The 11,112-nt window shown below is 33.9% G+C and overlaps 1 long non-coding RNA gene across 4 annotated transcripts in view; it reads left to right on the forward strand.

Annotated features, from left to right (window-relative positions):
- The window catches only part of LOC134910003 (uncharacterized), a 29,206-nt gene extending 18,485 nt beyond the window's left edge, over window positions 1-10,721 (forward strand). Inside the window, exons 7-13 of one of the 4 annotated variants that reach the window (XR_010176082.1) lie at window positions 2,000-2,104; window positions 2,628-2,731; window positions 8,727-8,831; window positions 9,355-9,458; window positions 9,867-9,926; window positions 10,248-10,343; window positions 10,453-10,718. This is a non-coding gene — a long non-coding RNA (uncharacterized LOC134910003). Of the gene's footprint in view, window positions 1-1,999; window positions 2,105-2,627; window positions 2,732-3,139; window positions 3,200-3,520; window positions 3,617-3,725; window positions 4,035-8,726; window positions 8,832-9,354; window positions 9,459-9,866; window positions 9,927-10,247; window positions 10,344-10,452 lie in introns of those variants that run through there. The other 3 variants (XR_010176085.1, XR_010176087.1, XR_010176083.1) reach the window with 3 other exon arrangements.
- The last annotated feature ends 391 nt before the right edge of the window (window positions 10,722-11,112 follow it).

Below are 11,112 nucleotides of genomic sequence, written 5' to 3' on the forward strand. Positions count from 1 at the left end.
TGGTCTCTAAGGCCAAAATAAAAGCATCTCTACAAGAAAGAGATAAGATGTTACTTCCTAAGGATAAGATTGAACCAGCAAGACAACAGTTAAGACCTTTTATTACACAATTTAACCGTGAAAATCATTCAATTAGAAAAATTCTGGAACGCCATTGGGGTTTACTTTTGAAGGACCCAATTTTGGGCCCTACGCTTCCAAATAAACCTAATCTGGTCTTCCAGAAATCCACCAATCTGAAAAGTATAATAGCACCAAGTAGACTATCTGACTTAGTACAACACAGAAGCTGTCCAGACTCCATTATACCTACAAAGGGTTGTTATCCATGTTCAAAGTGTATCTGTTGTAAATTTATGGAACGTAAATCCATTAATATTAAAATGGAAACAGGGAAATGGTACAAATTAGGACACCTTGTGAACTGTAACACTGAATATGTTATCTATCGGATCACTTGCAGCTGTGGCCTATCGTATATAGGCAAAACTAAGAGAATGATTAAAATCAGAGTACAAGAACATATGAGGAACGTGAAAAACAAACTGACGTCCCATAGTCTCCCCAGACACTTTATGGATAAACACAATTCAGTTGTGACTAAGGAGAATTTCTCCTTTACCATTCTTGAATACATTCCATCAGATCCTAGAGGAAAAAGTAGAGATCTAACTTTATCCAAACAGGAGACATTTTGGATCTACTCTTTGAACACTCTCACTCCTGGTGGCTTAAACGAAGATATTGATATTGTGTCTTTCCTATAATAGTCTTCATAATAAAAGAGAAGTGAATAGTATTTAACCATTCCTATTATTAGTCCGGCCATCTTACAGTCCCCCCCCCCCTCCCCCTATGTTTATAGTTTTTTTTTTTTTTTTTTTAGTTTAAGTTTGATAAAAGGAATATACAACTTAGGGATGATTTAAGTATATATAGTATGTTCATGGTCTATCAATATATAACTCTTATGAAATGTAATATGTGGTGAATCTTTCTGTAAATGGGAAATCATGTTGATGTTGGTTATATTAATATTGTCGGTGTAATTTGAACCAGACAATTAAACACTAAACTTTAAATTTGAAACATGTCGTATCAATACTATTAGTTATTATTGCAATAAGTCACTTTAAGTATATTTTTTTATCAAATAGTTTATAATTAATATTATTTATCACAAATTGGTCACTTATATTGATTAACACTTATTTAATAAATAGCACTATTAATACCTTTATTTAATTGATGAGATAACAGCACTTTATTACTATTTAGAATTCAATATTAATGTTACAATTCTAACTGTGAAAAAAGAGTTTGACTTTAATGACCAAAGAACTCTTTAATAGTAGACCTTATAAAGAATTTTTGTTTAATCTTTATTCATCACAGAAAGAATCCCTAAAGCTAACCACAAAATTTAACATCCGCTGACACATCTCCATCGAACTACGGGACCATGGCACGCAAACAGCGATCGTTGACTCGCATGTGATGTACATCCGCCGGAAGTGCGTGACTGTGACACGCACGCGGTGCGTACTTCCGCCGGAACCGGAAGTGCGGTGCGTTGACACGCACGTGAGAGTGGAACGCATGTAGCGTTCAGATTTTGTCCCCTCTTATTTTTTATAATGTCAGGAAGCAGAATTGATGTTAGTTAACCAGTAAGAATGGCATTCCACATAGTACCATGAGGTCTTAACACATTACTAACTAATAATAAATTAATTAATCAGCCAGCAGGAAGTGATGTAATATCAAGGGAGCTATAAAGGGATGCCCCTATATTGCCTCTCATTCTGTAGTTGGTATTCAATGAGGTTGCACTTGTTCCTGTAAAAAGTAAGTTTGAGTACTATATTGGTATTTTTGGAACTTAGTTATTGGATGGTCTTTTTGAAAATGTATTAGATGAATGGATTCCTTAATTGAAGAGTAACTACTTAATTTTAATATGATTGTAATATACTAATTTAGTTTTACTTGTCCACAGGGAATAGTATCATTCAGGATTTGAAATTTTTCCTAAGTCCTCTTTTTGGTGACATGTATAAACAGAGGTAGACTATAAGGTTCCACCATTCTTGATTGAAAATAGGTAAAAACCAGACTAATTTAGTGCAATCATTGAATACCATATGAGGTTAAGTATTTCAGATGTTAAAAAGTTCTTCTTGCTGGTTATTAATTACAGCTGTGAACTTAATTGGCTCTCTAATGCTTGATTGAATATACCACTCCCCATTGCATGTTAGATTAAAGACATCATTTAGGGGATCTGTTAGGTAACCAGTAAGAATGGCATTCCACATAGTACTATGAGGTCCTAACACATCACTAACTAATAATAAATTAATTAATCAGCCAGCAGGAAGTGATGTAATATCAAGGGAGCTATAAAGGGATGTCCTTATATTGCCTCTCATTCTGTAGTTGGGATTCAGTGAGGTTGCACTTGTTCCTGTAAAAAGTAAGTTTGAGTATTATAATTGTATATTTGGAACTTAGTTATTGGATGGTCTTTTTGAAAATTTATTAGATGAATGGATTCCTTAATTTAAGAGTAACTACTTAATTTTAGTATGATTGTAATATACTGATTTAGATTTACTTGTCCACAGGGAATAGTTTCGTTCAGGATTTGAAATTTTCCTAAGTTCTCTGTTTGGTGACATGTATAAACAGAGGTAGACTATAAGGTTCCACCATTCTTGATTGAAAATAGGTAAGAACCAGACTAATTTAGTGCAAATATTAAATACCATATGATGTTAAGATTAGTATTTCAGATGTTAAAAAGTTCTTCTTGCTGGTTATAAATTACAGCTGTGAACTTAATTGGCTCTCTAATGATTGATTGAATATACCACTCCCCATTGCATGTTAGATTAAAGACATCATTTATTAATTAGTTTTGGATAAAAAAGTTCTTCTATTTGAATCACCTTAAATACCTTACATTAAATACTGACATCAGCATGGTTTCTTATAATCAATTGAGGAAGTTGTTATATCTTCTCTGATTTGTTGGTAGCATCTATGTTATTTTAATGGTAAACAGGATGTTACAGGAACATTTCCTATTAACAATCATTTGAGTGACAAAAAACTATTTTATCTTTATCCCTTTTAGGGAACGTAACATCATCTAATTTCAACCAAATTTATATATATTTTTTTGAAGTCTATCTAGGTATGTATTGTACAATGAGTTGTAATGTGGATATAATTGTGTGTATATTGTGAATTTGAAGTTTTATGTGGACTTTAATTGGAGTGTTCTATAACTATTGGTGGTTTCTGATACTTGTAGACCCTGCCCTTTGTATCATTTCCATCAGCTGAATTGATGTTGATTATGTGGATAAATACGGAGCTATTTGATTTATATTGACATTCATAATATTCTTTCGACTTTCCCTCCCTTTTCTCTTCTTTTGACTCTCCCTCCCTCTTCCTTTTATCATTTGTATAAGGATAATGTTTATTGATTATTATAACGATAATGTTTCAGATATTATATTTATCGAATTGAATATGTGATTGGATGTAATCATTGGATATTCTAAACCTTTCTAATCAATGGTAATCACTCCTACTATAAGAACTGGTATGTATGTTAATCCACAATAGATTTCAATGGAATACTTACCTGGATAATAATATGTCTTATTAATGAAGACTATATGATTTATATATTTCCATTTGTAACGATCCAGATTCCAAACCCCTGATGAAGTCCTAACGGACGAAACGCGTTGGGTTTTGCAACGTCTGGTTAACAAAGTCCTTATCACAAACATCTGGTTGGAGATACATCCATTTCGAGTTCTGACTGTGATCACCTGGCTGTAAAATCCTCACATCCAACTGTAATTTATGTATAAGATTGTAATATTGTTTTATATGAATTTTTAGAAGGTTGTGTCAATAACGAACGCTTAGGATAAATATCGTTTGTTTCTGTACAATAAAAACTTTTAATTATTGTCATACAAAAGGCATATTGGCTCCCACGAGAATCCATTTCTATTTGTAATCTACTTTTAATACCTTATCTGACAGAGGGTATTTCTTGTTGGTTTGAGACTAGAGGTATAGCGCAAGATATTAGGGTTGATTTTTTGTTTTGTAGTATTGTCTCTGTCAGTTAACCCTAAGATTGCAGCTTTTACCAAAAATGCCGATTTTTAGCGATAGATCAAAAAGACAGTTAAAAGCTAAAAATATTTTTGATGAGGAAGAACAGGTGTTTCAAGCAGATGAGGATGATTATTATGGCTACCTTAATCTGGTAGAAAAGTTAGCAGTAAAAGAACTTAATAATTGGTATGATATAGTTACATTGGAGAAATATCTTGAAGTAGGAAGGATCCCAAGAGGCCTAAGGCTACATAAGACCCCTACGATAGGAGGAGGAAATGAAAGCTTTATCACCAATTGGAATTCGATCTTAGATGATTGTTCCAATAAACTCATTGGTTTGATTATTTCTGAAAGGAAGAGGGAATTAGGTCGTATTGAGGAAGAAATCAAGAAAATTGAATTAGAAGCCAATAAATTTGATGATAGTGAGGAGTTCAAACGGGATGTGGTGGATCTGCACCACAAACTAGATAGTACTGAAGAAGAAATTATATCACGTAAACAGAAGAAATTTTTGCGAGATAGAAATGATTACATATCTGGCCAGATACATCATTTACCCATTAATGAAGGGAGGATGGAAGAGAGAACTCAGGCACCATTGATGAATCACTCACGGTATGATAAGAGATACCAGGGTGACTATAGACAGTATCGTGGGAACTATGGAGGCCAACAATCTTATAATAGATCCAGAAGGAACTATCAATCCCCCCATCACAATCGGAGAGAAGAATGGAGGGGCTATAGGAATAGATACCCCTCACAACAGGGTGGACAAAGGAATCGATTGGTTTCTTTTCGTGATAGATCTGATCAAGGGAACTATTCGTATAGGGGTAGATATAATACTGACAGATCCCCTACTCCAGTTAGGCAACAGAGAGGCCATTTTTTAGAAGAACGACGAGGACACAGATTTCCTCGCATACAACAACAAAAAGAGGAACTTCACACAAGATTAGATTCTCCACAGGGTGTGAAGAGAGGACACAATGGAGGAAACGAGGACGTAGAGGGGGCAGAGAGAAGCCCGAAAAAACGAAGAGCACTGTTCCATCAAGAGAAGTCCCATCTGGGGTTGTCAATATCGCAAAGAGACAGTTATCAACAGCGGAAAGCTCCTTATTAGAGAAGGGTTTAAAATTTGCGCCGGATTCACATGTAAATAAATTTAATTTATTTATAGACCTTAATAAGTATATTCGGAAATTGACCATCCATAGACATTTTCTTAAAAATCCCCCAATTGAAAGTTCCAATAAAGAGAAACCTCCATTGGTAAAATTACCTTCTAAGTTTTACCCTGTAGAATCTAAAAGTAGTAATTTGGACATATTTTATGAGTCTGTAAAGGAGGACTTTAGAAAAATGAAATCAAAAAGTTCTAAATATGGAAATAATCTGAACCCTCAAGAGAAAGGAGCCTTGAAGTCCCTTAAAAAAGATAAGAGCATAGTGATTAAAGGGGCCGATAAAGGAGGAGCTTTGGTCCTTCAGACAAGAGAAGCCTATTTGAATGAGGCTTCTAGTATACTACTAGATGGGCATACATATATTGAATTACCTGGCAATCCTACTAAAACTTACCAAGAGGAATTGACCTGTCTGTTAATGAGAGCGTTGAGGGACAATTTGATCTGCAAGGATGAGTTCGATTATTTGGACGTGAAACATCCAATAGTGCCGAACTTTTATCACATACCAAAGATACATAAAAGTAATACAAATCCACCAGGAAGACCTATAGTGGCAGGAGTGAATTCTCTAACTTCTAATTTGTCGCACTATATTGATATTCGACTTCAACCTTATGTAACTAAAATGGACTCATACCTTAAAGATTCTACAAGTGTCCTCCAGGAACTAAATTCCTTTATTTGGATAAAGGATTATTATTGGCTCACTCTGGACGTCCAAGCGCTATATTCTTCTATCCCGCATTCTAAGGGTATAGAGTCAATTAGAGCAGTTCTATCTAATGATCCCGAATTATCCAAAAAGGATGTGTCATTTCTGCTGGAAGGCATAACATTTATTCTAAACCACAACTTTTTTGAATTTAACAACAAATTCTATTTACAAAAACAAGGTACAGCGATGGGGACTAAGTTTGCCCCATCGTACGCTAACCTTTTTATGAAGGAATGGGAAGATACATTTGTTTATGGTTCTGAATATTGTGAAAACATTGTTTTCTATCGCAGATACATAGACGATCTTCTTTTCATATGGAAAGGAGATAGAGCTAGTATTGATGACTTTATGGCTTCCATTCAGATCAACGATCTGAATTTAAAATTCACCTATCAAACTGATTCGCAGAAGATAGACTATCTTGATCTCACCTTAATGGGAACAGTAGGTGAAAAGATTAGTACAAAAACGTTTTTTAAGGAAGTGGACACCAATAGTTACATCCCGCAAACTAGTTGTCATTTTCCAGCATGGAAAAACAATGTGCCATACGCTCAATTTCTCCGTTTAAGACGTAATTGTACCAGCATTGAAGACTACTGGGATCAGGCAGCAGTCATACAAAAGAGATTTGAAGAAAGGGGCTATACTGTTGATATGGTCTCTAAGGCCAAAATAAAAGCATCTCTACAAGAAAGAGATAAGATGTTACTTCCTAAGGATAAGATTGAACCAGCAAGACAACAGTTAAGACCTTTTATTACACAATTTAACCGTGAAAATCATTCAATTAGAAAAATTCTGGAACGCCATTGGGGTTTACTTTTGAAGGACCCAATTTTGGGCCCTACGCTTCCAAATAAACCTAATCTGGTCTTCCAGAAATCCACCAATCTGAAAAGTATAATAGCACCAAGTAGACTATCTGACTTAGTACAACACAGAAGCTGTCCAGACTCCATTATACCTACAAAGGGTTGTTATCCATGTTCAAAGTGTATCTGTTGTAAATTTATGGAACGTAAATCCATTAATATTAAAATGGAAACAGGGAAATGGTACAAATTAGGACACCTTGTGAACTGTAACACTGAATATGTTATCTATCGGATCACTTGCAGCTGTGGCCTATCGTATATAGGCAAAACTAAGAGAATGATTAAAATCAGAGTACAAGAACATATGAGGAACGTGAAAAACAAACTGACGTCCCATAGTCTCCCCAGACACTTTATGGATAAACACAATTCAGTTGTGACTAAGGAGAATTTCTCCTTTACCATTCTTGAATACATTCCATCAGATCCTAGAGGAAAAAGTAGAGATCTAACTTTATCCAAACAGGAGACATTTTGGATCTACTCTTTGAACACTCTCACTCCTGGTGGCTTAAACGAAGATATTGATATTGTGTCTTTCCTATAATAGTCTTCATAATAAAAGAGAAGTGAATAGTATTTAACCATTCCTATTATTAGTCCGGCCATCTTACAGTCCCCCCCCCCCTCCCCCTATGTTTATAGTTTTTTTTTTTTTTTTTTTAGTTTAAGTTTGATAAAAGGAATATACAACTTAGGGATGATTTAAGTATATATAGTATGTTCATGGTCTATCAATATATAACTCTTATGAAATGTAATATGTGGTGAATCTTTCTGTAAATGGGAAATCATGTTGATGTTGGTTATATTAATATTGTCGGTGTAATTTGAACCAGACAATTAAACACTAAACTTTAAATTTGAAACATGTCGTATCAATACTATTAGTTATTATTGCAATAAGTCACTTTAAGTATATTTTTTTATCAAATAGTTTATAATTAATATTATTTATCACAAATTGGTCACTTATATTGATTAACACTTATTTAATAAATAGCACTATTAATACCTTTATTTAATTGATGAGATAACAGCACTTTATTACTATTTAGAATTCAATATTAATGTTACAATTCTAACTGTGAAAAAAGAGTTTGACTTTAATGACCAAAGAACTCTTTAATAGTAGACCTTATAAAGAATTTTTGTTTAATCTTTATTCATCACAGAAAGAATCCCTAAAGCTAACCACAAAATTTAACATCCGCTGACACATCTCCATCGAACTACGGGACCATGGCACGCAAACAGCGATCGTTGACTCGCATGTGATGTACATCCGCCGGAAGTGCGTGACTGTGACACGCACGCGGTGCGTACTTCCGCCGGAACCGGAAGTGCGGTGCGTTGACACGCACGTGAGAGTGGAACGCATGTAGCGTTCAGATTTTGTCCCCTCTTATTTTTTATAATGTCAGGAAGCAGAATTGATGTTAGTTAACCAGTAAGAATGGCATTCCACATAGTACCATGAGGTCTTAACACATTACTAACTAATAATAAATTAATTAATCAGCCAGCAGGAAGTGATGTAATATCAAGGGAGCTATAAAGGGATGCCCCTATATTGCCTCTCATTCTGTAGTTGGTATTCAATGAGGTTGCACTTGTTCCTGTAAAAAGTAAGTTTGAGTACTATATTGGTATTTTTGGAACTTAGTTATTGGATGGTCTTTTTGAAAATGTATTAGATGAATGGATTCCTTAATTGAAGAGTAACTACTTAATTTTAATATGATTGTAATATACTAATTTAGTTTTACTTGTCCACAGGGAATAGTATCATTCAGGATTTGAAATTTTTCCTAAGTCCTCTTTTTGGTGACATGTATAAACAGAGGTAGACTATAAGGTTCCACCATTCTTGATTGAAAATAGGTAAAAACCAGACTAATTTAGTGCAATCATTGAATACCATATGAGGTTAAGTATTTCAGATGTTAAAAAGTTCTTCTTGCTGGTTATTAATTACAGCTGTGAACTTAATTGGCTCTCTAATGATTGATTGAATATACCACTCCCCATTGCATGTTAGATTAAAGACATCATTTAGGGGATCTGTTAGGTAACCAGTAAGAATGGCATTCCACATAGTACTATGAGGTCCTAACACATCACTAACTAATAATAAATTAATTAATCAGCCAGCAGGAAGTGATGTAATATCAAGGGAGCTATAAAGGGATGTCCTTATATTGCCTCTCATTCTGTAGTTGGGATTCAGTGAGGTTGCACTTGTTCCTGTAAAAAGTAAGTTTGAGTATTATAATTGTATATTTGGAACTTAGTTATTGGATGGTCTTTTTGAAAATTTATTAGATGAATGGATTCCTTAATTTAAGAGTAACTACTTAATTTTAGTATGATTGTAATATACTGATTTAGATTTACTTGTCCACAGGGAATAGTTTCGTTCAGGATTTGAAATTTTCCTAAGTTCTCTGTTTGGTGACATGTATAAACAGAGGTAGACTATAAGGTTCCACCATTCTTGATTGAAAATAGGTAAGAACCAGACTAATTTAGTGCAAATATTAAATACCATATGATGTTAAGATTAGTATTTCAGATGTTAAAAAGTTCTTCTTGCTGGTTATAAATTACAGCTGTGAACTTAATTGGCTCTCTAATGATTGATTGAATATACCACTCCCCATTGCATGTTAGATTAAAGACATCATTTATTAATTAGTTTTGGATAAAAAAGTTCTTCTATTTGAATCACCTTAAATACCTTACATTAAATACTGACATCAGCATGGTTTCTTATAATCAATTGAGGAAGTTGTTATATCTTCTCTGATTTGTTGGTAGCATCTATGTTATTTTAATGGTAAACAGGATGTTACAGGAACATTTCCTATTAACAATCATTTGAGTGACAAAAAACTATTTTATCTTTATCCCTTTTAGGGAACGTAACATCATCTAATTTCAACCAAATTTATATATATTTTTTTGAAGTCTATCTAGGTATGTATTGTACAATGAGTTGTAATGTGGATATAATTGTGTGTATATTGTGAATTTGAAGTTTTATGTGGACTTTAATTGGAGTGTTCTATAACTATTGGTGGTTTCTGATACTTGTAGACCCTGCCCTTTGTATCATTTCCATCAGCTGAATTGATGTTGATTATGTGGATAAATACGGAGCTATTTGATTTATATTGACATTCATAATATTCTTTCGACTTTCCCTCCCTTTTCTCTTCTTTTGACTCTCCCTCCCTCTTCCTTTTATCATTTGTATAAGGATAATGTTTATTGATTATTATAACGATAATGTTTCAGATATTATATTTATCGAATTGAATATGTGATTGGATGTAATCATTGGATATTCTAAACCTTTCTAATCAATGGTAATCACTCCTACTATAAGAACTGGTATGTATGTTAATCCACAATAGATTTCAATGGAATACTTACCTGGATAATAATATGTCTTATTAATGAAGACTATATGATTTATATATTTCCATTTGTAACTATCCAGATTCCAAACCCCTGATGAAGTCCTAACGGACGAAACGCGTTGGGTTTTGCAACGTCTGGTTAACAAAGTCCTTATCACAAACATCTGGTTGGAGATACATCCATTTCGAGTTCTGACTGTGATCACCTGGCTGTAAAATCCTCACATCCAACTGTAATTTATGTATAAGATTGTAATATTGTTTTATATGAATTTTTAGAAGGTTGTGTCAATAACGAACGCTTAGGATAAATATCGTTTGTTTCTGTACAATAAAAACTTTTAATTATTGTCATACAAAAGGCATATTGGCTCCCACGAGAATCCATTTCTATTTGTAATCTACTTTTATTACCTTATCTGACAGAGGGTATTTCTTTTGGTTTGAGACTAGAGGTATAGCGCAAGATATTAGGGTTGATTTTTTGTTTTATATATATATATATATATATATATATATACAGCAGCAGGTCTGTCTCTCCTTTTGTACAATGCTGTACTGCGCCGGGTGCCCACACTAAATACAGATCATAGACAACGGGAGGTGCGGCACTCCTGGCGACGGTAATAACTCAGGCAGACTTCAGGTCATGCAGACAATGTTTCATTGCCTTTAATATGGCATTTTCATCAGGTCAAATACATACATACAAAGTTACTTACCTAAATACCCAGTGTTTG

This window comes from Pseudophryne corroboree, chromosome 4 (genome assembly GCF_028390025.1).
Source record: "Pseudophryne corroboree isolate aPseCor3 chromosome 4, aPseCor3.hap2, whole genome shotgun sequence".
Taxonomy (NCBI): Eukaryota; Metazoa; Chordata; class Amphibia; order Anura; family Myobatrachidae; genus Pseudophryne; species Pseudophryne corroboree.